We start from the raw sequence: 13678 nt of genomic DNA on the forward strand, positions 1-13678 counted from the left end.
ACAAGGTTCGTCTTAGTGGATTTTTTATTCTATTTAAAGGAGCCGTATCAATGTTGCCACTTGTAATTTTTCCAACAATGATATTTAATAATGATCTTGGAAAAGAAGTGAGTTAATATTCTAGAATGTTTTTTTTTTTTTGGTATTTGGTGTTGTGCATTCTTTATTTTTGTTAATTTAATTGAAAAACTATGTTCAGTTTGACATGAGATAAGTAGATATCGATCATTTCTTATAAATTGTATTCATAGGTTTAGTTTGCCTCAAATTATAAATTGTTTATTACATGCCTTTTGTAAGAAAATTATAATTTAAAATATGAAACATAATCAGACGCGTCAATTAGCAGTCCTCGAAATCAAGCAAAATTCTAAGAGTTTCAATTCCAATGATGCGAAAAAAAGGAATTGAATACATTGTTTTTGATTCTAGTGGACACAAATGTAGCTATAGGAGCAGAGAAATACTTATTTAGTTTCTTTTTTCGCGAAATTGAAAAAAGAAGGGTGAAAAAACGTTAAAACTAATTTTCCAAGATTGCGGTTTTATCCATTTTTACTTTTCCCAGCCTAGATATGAATGGATCAGATGCAGTGTTGCCGCAGACTTTTTTAGAAAAGTAACAAAATACTTTAAAAAGCGTAACAAATGGGAAAAAAGAGTAACAAATTAAAAAAAGTCATAAATCGAATCTTATCTTATTTGAAAGCTTATTTTTACCAAGTCTGCAGGGCTGCAGGCTGCTGCAACGAAAAAGAGGTGAAATAAAAAACTAATAGAATTTTCACTTTTCAAAAAGCAGAATGAAATTTTTAGTTTGAGCCTAATGGCTAAAACAGATGTGCGACACATCTGCAGGCATCGCTGCTTGCAGCACTGCACCCAAAATACATGTGCATCACTTTTTAAATTATTGATGACGATTTCTGTCAAAAAGAATTGATAACCTTGATATTTTTTATAATTTTTTTTTTGTAAGAAAACGATAAAAATGCGGTTAAAATGGAAGAAATAATTGAATTTATAAACCAAAATAAGATGGTTAAGTTTTTTTATGAATTCAATTAGTTCTTCCATTTTAAGAAAATCAAAACGAACGTTATTTGAAATTTTGAATGATAGATTGTGTTAACTGCCAATATAAGTAATGCCAAATAGCAAGTATTTTGTATTTTTGTTGAAACCTGGCATGGAATTTTGAAATAGAGACATGATGCAGCTCTGCGCTGCATGCAGATTTTTCTCCCATAAGAGCCCGTGTTTTTTTTATTTTGCTGCAGGGAAAAAACTGAACGTCTGTTTTGACCATAATACGAAGCTGAAACAAAATTTTATCAACGAAAACAAAATTTCAATATGCTTTCCGTTTTTCAGTACATAGCTGTAGAAAAGAATTCCGGATTATGTGGAGAGTTTTCCTGGCCCTTTTTTCTGTTATAAAGAGCTGTGTTGACGGTTTTATTTTGTATTTAATTTTTTGTTCAAAAACGTATATTCCGATATTTTTTCTTGATTTTAATTTAATTAATTTTTTGTACTTTGACAGAATTCTCGATGATATTTTTTCGTTATCACTTTCGCTGTCGACTTTGAGGCCTTAGAAAATTTAATTTTAATTTACATATTATTCTTAGTTGTGCCATTTTTGTGTAGTATTTTTCGTTTCTGATCTAGGTTTTAATCAATGAAATTTAAAAAACAAACGTTCTACTGGAGGCGGAGAGGAACTATTTATTAGGTTTTATATCTTTCTGAAAAATTGCCCTTCATTTTAAACAGTTTTTTCTTCTTGTGTATTGTTAAAAGATATTATAAATCCTCAAGAGCTTTTAGATTATATGTAGATACATTTTAAGATTGATAACTGTTACTTTCGAAATTAAATGCATTTTATATTATATTATTTTATCATTGGAGAAAAATTTAAAAATTGAAAGGTAGAACTATTTTTGAGAAGAATTTCTTGGCTAGAGTGTCTAGCCTAAAATTAACACATTCAATTTTCTCTTCATTAACTCCCATCCATTTAATCCTTAATAGCCTTTTCACACCAAGCCAAAAACGCGGTTTTTGCGAAAAAACCCAAAAACCTATATCAAAAACACAAGTTTTTCCATACATTTTCCATAAACCACAAGTTTTCGTAAAACACAAGTTTTTGATTAAACTCGCCAAAAACCTGAAAATGAAAACATTCAACTCCAAACGAAATAACCAAACAAACCTTTTGAAGAATTCAGCACAAATTCAGCAGACAAAAAAAAAAATGAGAGCAGACAAAAAAAAAAGAACTGACAGAATCAGCTGTTTTACAAATGCAGTTTGTTGATTTTTGCAACTGGTAAGAAATATTTTTGTATTCATTAACAAAATATTCTGTATAATTAATCAAATTTCTTTTCATTAATTGTAGAAAATGGCAGAGCAGACAAAAAAACAAAAAAAAAGATGTCCAAACGATCTTCTTCATCAAAAATCTCTTCTCAACTTTACTAATTAAGCTATCTGGATGCTACTTCGAAGTCGTTTTTTTTCCTTGTATTTGGTGTCTCAAAGAGGAAGAAACTTTGCAAAACTTTTATATATTCCTCTGTTTTATGTTAATGAATTAAAATTATTTATTTAAATTGTCAGAGTTCCTTTTATTTGATTAATTTTGTGAGCTCAAGCTGATTTAAGCAATAAAAATTAAATCCCATTTACAGAAGCGCGGGAGACAAAAATCAAAAACCAGTTTTGGAAATTGGCACCGTTTGAACGGCGACGTAATTGTGAAGACTGAAGAAGCAACACATTGGTGGTCACATAACTTCGTCTTGTTATCTTAATTTCCTCACGTGTAAAGTGTAATCGTGTGAAATTAGATAGAGTTTATGGTTTCACCTTTTTTTTGGAATCAACAAAAAATATCCATGACTCAGTGACAATTCGATCTACACAAGGAGGAGTTAGTAAAAAATTGATAAAACGATTGCATACAATTTTGAAAACTTTTGGTAGTGTTTACTGGTTACGCAGTTGATGAAAATGCATTTGAAAACTTTCTAATATATAAACAAGACATTTATATTTAAATGAATATCTATGGTATGTATAATGCCAGCTAATGTCCATAAAATTCATTTTCATTTAAACGATAGGTATATGTAATTAGGTTCTGCATTCTACTTATAGCAGAGCTGTCAAAGGAAGTTCCAAAGGCTAGAAAATTTATAAACATGTTCATAGTATTTGTTTGGTTTTAAAACCTGTAAATTGTTGTGAGTGTAAGGCGGGTCATAACACAAAACGAACTTCCTCCTTTTGGTTTAATAAAATTTATTTTAAATGTCAAACTGTCAGTCACCAGCTGCCATAATAATACATTGCTTCCATATTGTCAGAAGAAGCGTTACCATAGCTTTTCAATATTGACTTTCTCGCACTTTCACGCCGAATGTGGTTGAAAATGTGTTTGTGGAATAAACCCATTAAAAAGAGGATACGCCACTTTTGCTCTCAATGCTTTATATTACTAGTCCATAATTAATAGATAATCAAATAGTGTGGAATTAATTGAGTCAAAGGAGGAACAAAATAATTGCTTACATCAGTTTAAATGAAAATGTCCATGAAAAAGGACTTTGAAAACTTTTTACGTTTGGCTAAAATTTACGGCTTTTTGTGTACAAGTTTTGACCATGAAACTTCTAAATTAATTGTTTCAAAATCAAATAGAATTCACGAAAGAATTATAGTTATCATTGTGTGTGTTTGTTTAATCAGTTATACTATGTTTTATTATGACATGCTCACAAACGGGATATTAACATTCGATACCATTGGCCATAAAACATCGCAAATTCAAAATATTGCTGAATGTTTATTAAAAATCCTAACAGTTTTGTGGATATTCTTAACACGAAAAAATAATTTTAAAATTGCACGCCAAATTCTTGGGTATTTATCAGAAGTTCAAGACTATCCGAACAAAATTTTGCTGGGATATAAATCATGTATTGCGGTCACATTAATGTTAGTGTTTTATTGGACGTTTAATATTTTTGAATTTCATTGGATGATATGGATTGCAATTAGTGTCTCAGGACTAGTACCGCAATGTTTTGTTTGTATGTACGTGACATTTTACATTTCAATTGTCAGCTCTGTAAGGAATTTGTTGGAAATATTCAATCGAGAACTTGAGGAGAACCAATCGAATAGTAAAATCAAAATCGAACAGATTCTTTTAAAGAGAGCTAATATCATGAGAATGTGCGTTGAACAATTTAATTGGGTTTATGGAATATTAATGGTGCTCATTTCGACAGAGTGGCTTATGCTTTTGCCAAGTGTTCCAATATTATTTACACCAATTATTGAACGTTTTGCAATTACCAATTTCCTTGATTTCTTCAAAATAATTCTATCAAGCTTGTGTAGCATCGTGCCCCCCTTTGTTTTGTATTCAACAGCTATGGTGGCAAGTAGTTTGGATGGAGAGGTAAGTTTAATGAACCACATGAATGTTTATTTAATTTGATAGAAAAATATATTCAAAAATAAAAATAAAAATATTCAAGTTTATTATTTCAAATTAAATAAACTGGGATCCCCATTTTCCCGGCTTAATTCTGAAGCTCCTTCCTCCTTGTTGTTCGATCTTCATGAAAAAACTTGGGGGACTTTATCAAAATTACATCTCAGAAACATTCAGACTTTTTCAACTTATAAAAAATTATAATTACTGATTACATATCGGACATGGGAAGACTTTTTCAAATAAAAATTACTGTGATTTAATTTAATTTGAATTAATTTTTGACTATCCTGCAAACCTCTGTAGAGAGTAAAACTACGTTCTTGGAGCTGAAGGTTCTTATATCAATTTTTAAATTTGCGATGACAACATATGTATGTCAATTCACAACGAGGAGTCCCCAAATTGCACAATAAATCGTTCTTAATTGACTTCGAAAAGGGAGAGGAGCAGGCACCACGATCTCTTTTCCCAGATTCAAGGATCCACGGCTGTTTTTTTCCATTTTGCGCAAGCAGTACGAAGAAAGGTCCAGAAGGTGGGCATGGAAAGGCGGTACGGCGGATACCGACTACCACTTGGCCATTCGCAAGTTTATTGCGCTAAGTTTCTGCCGATTGGAACATATTTCAGAGCGGTATGAGTCATTGGCAAACGCCTTTCTAGAAATCTTTGGTTATACCGAACAGCACTAAGGATTTCTAGAATACTTTGAAAATACTTGGGTTGGACCTCTTCGGAAGATTCCAACATTCCAGCACGACTCTGGAAAACCTACCTCGGACCAACAACAGTGTAGAGTCGTAGCAGAAGGCGTTCCAGGACTCCATCAGATGCCATCATCCAAATATTTTCAAACTATTGGATTCAACTCAATCTTCCACATGTCAAAATCAATATTCAAGCAAAGACGTTGAGGAGGTGGTTATAGCGTCTTCATCTATTCTATAACCTTAAAAAAAAAAAAAAAAACAAATGGTTAGAGATCTTCAGCTTCTTTCAGTAGTTTAAGATTTGAGGTTTAAAGATTTGGCAATATACTTAAAACCAAACTATAAAATGACGTGAAAATTTAGTATGTACTCTTCCGTCAAAGAAAGATTAAACATTGAGTTTAAAGTTGCCAAGATGTCAAGTACATTGCTTCGACCACTGATGGTTGGCAGTCTTGTGCAGCAACATCATACCGGGCAATGACAGAATATTACATTATTATTGAAAGATAGCATCCTATAATTGCTATTGCTAGGATGCAAGAAAACCATACGGCATAGTACTTGTGTGGCTCACACTCTTAATCTCATGGTACGCACTGGATTGACTCGGGTTCGAGAAATATTATTAAGGCTATAGTGGAGCATTCCCAAAGAAGTACAATAGCGACTAAGAACCTCTTAGAAATACAAGAGCTACTAACGCCTGGTCAAAAGCCACTGACATTAATTTTAGAAGTCGTTACGTGGTGGAACAACACATTGGATATGATAGAGAGGGTAAATTATAATTCAAGAACCCATCGGAGCTGCAATTGATTTTCTTCAGTATTCAGTCTTCAATTAAGCGGAGGAATAAGAATAATGGTTTTTGCTTCAGGAAGTTATTAAAAATTTTAAGGTGTAAATTGAGAAAATATCATAACAGAAAAATGTGGCTATTTCGAATATATTGGGGCAACAAAAATAGTGTTAAACGGATTTGAATATCTTGGACCAAACACCAATGGAAAGTTTATCCAAGGATTTGGTGAAAAATTTAATAAGAGAATGCAACAAACTATTAAAAGCTGAACTTTGGGATCAAAAATTTGAGGAAGCTACGTTTGTGAGTGAGGTGAGGAAAAAGAGTTGCAGCTGGACTGGAACTGGAAGTCGAACAAAACCCAACAATTGATTTCGTTAAATGAAATACACAATAATTTAGTTCTGATCCACTTGCATCTTCTCTGAGCAGGAACACGATTCAATTTGGGCGGACTTTGACACAATGACAGCAGCATGTTCATCGAATTCAAATGCAACTGCCAGTATTCTGACAATCCGTCAGTATATGCAGGGAAAAAAAATAATTCGAAAAGAAAACCCTTCTTTTTCAACAAGGTTTTCAAGAAGTGTAAGTTGTACAACTTCTTTTTGATAATTAAAAAATTAATAAGAAGTTACGCCACAATTGCTATTAATGCCTCACTTTATCTTTCACTAATTAATAAATAATCAAATAGTCTTCAATTTATGAAATTAAATAAGGGACAAAATGATTGCTTGCATTAGTTGAAACTAAAATGTCCATTAAAAGGACTATGTAAAGTTCTTACGTTTGGCTAAAATTTACGGCTTTTTGTGTACAACTTTTGACCGGAAAACTTCTCAATTAATTGTTTCCAAATCAAATAGAATTCATGAAAGAATTGCTGTTATCTTTGTGTGTGTTTGTGCAATTGGTTATGTGACGTTTTATTATTACATGCTCACAACTGGGCTATTAACATTTGATAACATTGGTCGCAGAACATCCCAAATTCAAAATACTGCTGAATGTTTACTAAAAACCCTAACAGTTATTTGGATATTTTTAACTCGAAAAAATAATTTTAAAATTGCTCGCCAAATTCTTGTGTATTTAGCAGATGTTCAAGACTATCCAAATAAAGTTCTTCTAGGATATAAATCATGCATTGCAATAACATTAATGTTGGGGCTTTATTGGACGTCTAATGTTTATAAATTACACTGGTTGATGTGGGCTGCAATTCGTGTCTCAGGACTAATACCGCAATGTTATGTTTGTATGTACGTGTCATTTTACATTTCCACTGTCAGCTCTGTTCGGAATTTGTTGGAAATATTCAATCGAGAACTTGAGGAGAATCAATCGATTAGTAAATTCACAATCGAACAGATTCTTTTAAAGAGATCTGATCTCATGAAATTGTGCATTGAGCAGTTTAATTGGGTTTATGGAATAACAATGGTGCTTCTTTCTGCAGAATGTCTTATGCTTTTGCCAAGTATTCCAATATTGTTCACACCAATTATTGAACGATATGGAATTACGAATTTTCTTCAATTATTCAAATTAATTATTTCAAGCTTGTGTAACATCATGCCTTCATTGGTTTTGTATTCAATAGCTATGGTGGCAAGTTGTTTGGATGGAGAGGTAAGTATGAAATGTATGTTTAGAATTTAATATAACTATTTTAATCAGTTTTATATTTAATATATGGTCCGCTTGATTAATGGTTGTAAGAAATTCTATGAATAGAAGCAATTGATTCGTAAACAGACAAACAAAGTATTATGCCGTTTTACGATTTCTCATTTCGTCAAATATTTTAAATAAGATAATGGACACTTTGGCGTTTCTGTTGATAAAAGAAATACCGCCGGTATTTGAAAAGCCAAAACAAAAGTTTTTAGATAATTCTTTATTTTGCTAACTTTTAATATCAATTGCGCATTTTTACTGTAAGCTTAAATTGACAATTGATATTATAAACTATCGAAGTACCACAAAAAAAAATGTTGATTTACCTACTGTTACAAAATATAAAAATCTACATTCCGTAATATAAAAAAAAGTGATATTTGTTTCACAGAAACGAAGTTTAGAATTAAATAAAAAAACAAATGTAGATAAATGTAGCAGTAAAGTATGTGGGTACAAACATTTCAATTAATCAAATGCTTCTGTTAAATTCCACTCCTTCAATAAATTTTGCAAATCTCCTTCAGCCTCGGCGTCAGCTTCTTCTGTTTTTTTGCATTTAAATAAAGAGTTTTTACTTCTTCCTCACTTAGAACAATGCACTCACTCTAAGTGACAATATTTTCATTTTCGTTATCACATATTTCACTTTCACTTATTTTTTTTCCATTTTTTATCTCTCCCGATAAATTAATAATTTAAGTGCTCGCACTTCAGCATCAGTGATTTACATTGCGAACAAGACTACAAAACTATTAGTTTCAGACTAACAAATATCCCGTTAAATTTTGATTGATATTTTAAAATATCAAAAATATAGTAAAAATGTATTTGGTGTATAAAGTTGATAATAAAAATATCACTCTAAAAGTAGCATTAAAAAATATTTTGGAATGACAAACAGATGGAAAAATTGATATGAAAAAATGATATTTAAATATCAAATTTTTTAATTTTTTTTTTTTTGATATTTTATTATGTTCCCGATAGTAAAAATGTTGTTTTGATATTTTAATAAAAAAAAAAAGGAAGACCCAGACCCAGACCCAGGGGTGTTTCAAACAACTGGGTTCAACCAACGATTGAGCATAAATATAACATAAATATATACAATATAAAATGCACGACTGGGTCGCACGTACTTGCTCTTGTAGTTCACAGTATCTTTATCTTAAATATCTATTGGAAATTTAAGATTTTGTAGAAAAAAAAATCAAAAAAAAAAAAAATCAAAAGTTTAAAAATTAAATTAAAAAATTTTTTTTTTCAAAAATGTTTTAAAAAATATTTTTTTTTAACATTTTATACTTATGATCTCTGTAAATTTTAAATAAAATAACTAATGCTTTGATGAAATATATGAACTTAAAAAATATGTCAATTTTTGAAAAACGGCAACGCCATATTTCCGTTCTCCGCATTTTTTGAGAAAAACTAAAAACTCAGTTTTGTTGGAATCAATAAGAGTATTCCGCACACCAAATTTGATCGAAATCGTTAGAGCCGTTTTCGAGAAATTTGCAATACCTCGAAAACGTTATATGGGAGGTATGCGTTAAAATGGAGATATTAAAAAAATAAAAAAAACGGGTCTAGGGAATTACGTAAAAATCATCTGTACCAACCAAGTTTCAAGCAAATCCATCCATCTAGTGTTCGTTAAACATCGATAGTTTAAGATTTCGATAGTATCGATAGTTTTGGGAAAACCCTATCGATACTATCGATAGTATCGATAGTTTTACCAAATTTCCTAAAAAGCTTTAAAAAGGCTTTTTTGAATAATAAAAAACGTTTAATAATCAGAACTTTGCAATTTAAAACTAATTTTTAGCAACTGGAAATGTATTATTTCAATTGTTAACTTGCAAAACATTTTGAAAAACAAAAAACCAGATGTATTGAGGTCCGAAAAAAAAATATTCGGTTCGATACGGCCTGCGGCAAGCTTGCCGAAGATAACAGACAATTATGTTAAATGAAAATATTTAACGCATACGTGCACGAGTTTATCGAGCACAAGAGAACATTTTTGTATAAATAGATATATGTACAATACATACATACATCTAGCAGTACTGCATACTCTTTTAGGTACATCAGCAAATAAGATAATGTAACCTTGTCGATTCCTACATATACATATTTATTTAACAAAGAGAATAAAGATCCTACATTCTAGTAAGTGCATGTATAAATACTAAAAAAGGGCTCAAAAATAAAGTTTAGTCGTGTTTCCACCGACTGACCGGCTTGACAAAAATACTAAGTCAAAATTCTGCTTCACAAAATTCTGCTTTCAAAATTCTGCTTTCAAAATTCTGCTTTTCAAAATTCAGTTTTTCAAAATTCTGCTTTTCAAAATTCTGTTTTTCAAAATTCTGCAAAAAATTAAAAAAGGGTTTGGAAAATGTTAAAAAGCGCGCGCTTTTTAACATTTTCCAAACCCTGTTAAAATTTTTTGCAAAATTCTGTAAAATCATCTTCTTGATGATAAATTGTCTGCTTATTTGATTACTTACCTACATAATTTGTCATTCTTTGAATGCATATTAATTTTTGTTTTAATACTAAACATTTAAGAAAATAATTCTAATTTTTTTTAATTTATCAAATAAAGATGAATAATCAAACATTTGAATAAGAAAAGGAATATTTTGTATTAAACAACATCGGTTCCAATAAGTTATAGATTTTATTCGAAAGAAAGTCAGTCTATGCATTTTAAAAAATATTTCCAACACTTAAACAAAAAAAATTAGGAAAGTACCAATGTTGAATTACATTAATGAGGTGTATTTTTCTTTAGTCAGCACATTATGCTATAAAAAAAACAGAATTGGCAGAATTTTTTTGTTTAAGTATAATGCTGGCAGAATTTTGAAAAGCAGAATTTTAAAAAGCAGAATTTTGAAAAGCAGAATAGAAAAAATCAGGATTTTGAAAAACAGAATTTTCGTTAAAAAAGTAGAATTTTGAAAAGCAGAATTTTTAAGCCAGAATTTTGACCCGATCCCGAAGATTTCACTAAATTTTCAAAAGTTTTTCAGTGTTTTAGGAGTTCAAAATTAAAAAGCTGGTGCGTTTAGAACGAAAAGCTTGGGGTAAACTGTTAAACTTAAAACTATCGATAGTTTTGTCGATAGTTTTTTAGAACTATCGATGTACGCGATAGTTTTTTACTATCGATACTATCGATAGACTATCGATGTTTAACGAACACTACATCCATCCGTTTAGGCCCTAGCTCGATGTACAGATGGACGCACAGACGCAAACACGCACAGACCGACGCACACAGGTAAATTTTCCCAAAAACATGGCCAAAATTATTTTTTGTGTTTATTCAATTTATTATTGCATGATTATATCAAAATAAGATAATTTCCATAAAATTCACCATTTTTAAGTAAATTTACACGAAAATTCACAAAAAAGAAGCAAAAAATGAAAAAAGTCGTTTTTTTTTTTACTTTACGCCATAGGGTTTCTTTCATTTGACATTTAATAATACAATATTTGAATGTATATTGAATGTATTCAATAGATTGAAAAAAAAAAACAGTTGAACAGTCGTTATTATAAATAAATAAATAATGCAGGCATAGATAACAACTATATACATAAATAAACATGAGTGTGAGTTTGTATGTGTGTATATCATTCAATGACTTGTGAGTTGTGAAACTGTTACTATAAGTCTGCTTGCTCGATCTCTGGTTCTATTAGAAACTGAAGTATTTCAGAGGGAAACGCATTTTTTGTTTTAGGATTTAGTTTTCTCAAACCACTTATTAATGGGTCAGAAGAGACCAAGAGATTATAAAACACATCTTCCATATTTTGCTGCCTCGAAAATTTTCTTGGGAAACTTTCTCGAAACGCTTTATATCTTTGTTTCGTGATTCTTGGGCTTCTTCGCCGAGCTGTCCAATGAATGAATAAATTTTATTGAGGCTTAAGTTTGGATACATATGGTAATTATGAAATTAACTATGAAACAACTATTGAAAGTGCTTCTTCTGCTGTATATGGAATAATTTTCTGGTCAATTTTTTTCAAAGCTTTTGATATTTTTCAGCACGTGAAGGAGTTGAAAATATTATATTTTTCATTACATTTGATGAACAAGTTTCCCTTTTTCTCGCAGTTGCATGGCGCAGCATAGCTTAATTCTTCGGCATTATAGTTAGAACGTAAATCTTCTGTTTTACGTCTCTTTGACCGTTCGCTTAGGTCTGAAAAATCCATTTGAGGCCGTCCAACAAAGCCATGGGCTCAGCATGGAAACGATATTTCATATTGCAACCAATTTATATTTTGTTTTAAAAAGGTTTTGTTATTTCTGGAGGCACTCAGCCATCTTCTTCTATGTTCATATATGCAAAATCAAAATCCGTTAAATTTTTCTCTATTTGCTCCGAATTTTCAATATTTCAACCTTTGGTACCAAAAAAATTAATTTTTTCTTTAATGTCACGTGACGAACAGCTTTTTAAAAATTCAGAAAGCTTATTTCTTAATAGAAAAATGAAAGTTAATTACGATCCTGTGTCAAAAAAGAAAAATCTAATTAAAAAAAAAAAAAAATCACCGTCCCCAACACCTTTTGAAGCCAATATTATAAAAAGTCGCAAAAAACCGCAATGTTTTAGGATTGTTTCCCATAAAGGAAACATTTAACTATTTTTCAACACTATTTTCAGTACAGAAAAACGCAAATCAACTTAACTTTTTCATTATCAAAGAAAAAAAATTTGTTTGTTTTTACTGCTCAAACACATTATCTTAAAAAGCTTTAAAATTTACTTTAGACTTAAAATTTTGCATTATCTTTGTCATTATCTTTTTTTAACATACCACTAGCAACAGAATCCATGTTAATTATTTTAAAAATCGCCAAAAAAAATTAAATAAAAAATAAAGCAAACTACTTCTTATAAGAAACCAACCTTGCTACTGCACTCGTTAATTAAAATGTTCTACTTTGAAAGCATCTACTGATTAAACAGTTACAATTTGCATCGCATGATCAATCAGGTTCTAAGCTTATGTTATTTGTAAACAACTTGGCATTAAAAAAAAACAACAAATCGCAAATTTTTTTTTTGTAGTTTTGGCCATGAATTTGGGAAAATTTACCTGTGTGCGACGGTCTAACAACAGTAGCATACAAATGGATTCTTCTGCAGAAGATGAGTATTTTGGGTATCTAGCGAATCCATCCACGTCAACGGATATGTTGAATAGATACCCAACACTTAAGGCAACATATTTAAAATATAATGCTCCCTTGCCATCATCTGCCGCTGTAGAGCGTTTGTTATCATTTGCTGGGATGATAAATAACCCTCGCCGTGGTCTTCTTTCCGATGAAAATTTTGAAAAGTTGCTGCTATTGAAAGTGAACAATTTAAATGAATTTTAAACAAAAAATCAATTCAGTTAAAATATTAGCAATTTTTTTTTTATTTCAACACAAACTATTAAATTTTAAAGATTGTATCATCTTCTTATGTTATGACACGCGCTCGTTAGTTCAATGTTTTTCTTAAAAATGACTAACCGAGATTTTGCTACTTTTTTATTGAATACCTAACTTTATATTTTGACTAATATATTAGGTTAATTTAATGTAAAGAATTTGTTTTGTTTGTTTTTTTATGTATTTATGTATAATTTTTTAAAATCAATGGTATAAATGGTGCTCTTACGAAATTCAATAAATATGTTCTCTTTCCCATGGGAATTACGAATAAAAGATATCTATACATTTTTTTTTCATGTGAAAGGGTGTTTTTTTTTTAGGTGTAGAGAAAATATGGGTATATTTAAAAAATTGTGTAATACTAGAGTAATATTAGTGGTATCCTATTGAAATTCAGCAATTATTGTTACTTTAAAGATTAAAAACAAGAATCTAAAGTGTCTATAAAAATATCATGGTTTTTAAAA

The 13678-nt window shown here is 30.3% G+C and overlaps 1 long non-coding RNA gene across 1 annotated transcript; it reads left to right on the forward strand.

The window, feature by feature from the left end:
* Positions 1 to 2054: 2054 nt before the first annotated feature.
* LOC129912999 (uncharacterized) lies at positions 2055 to 2627 on the forward strand. Its single transcript, XR_008771957.1, has 2 exons — positions 2055 to 2341; positions 2414 to 2627. It is a non-coding gene; the product is annotated as an uncharacterized LOC129912999 (long non-coding RNA).
* The last annotated feature ends 11051 nt before the right edge of the window (positions 2628 to 13678 follow it).

The sequence above is a fragment of the Episyrphus balteatus genome, chromosome 1, assembly GCF_945859705.1.
Source record: "Episyrphus balteatus chromosome 1, idEpiBalt1.1, whole genome shotgun sequence".
Classification (NCBI taxonomy): Eukaryota; Metazoa; Arthropoda; class Insecta; order Diptera; family Syrphidae; genus Episyrphus; species Episyrphus balteatus.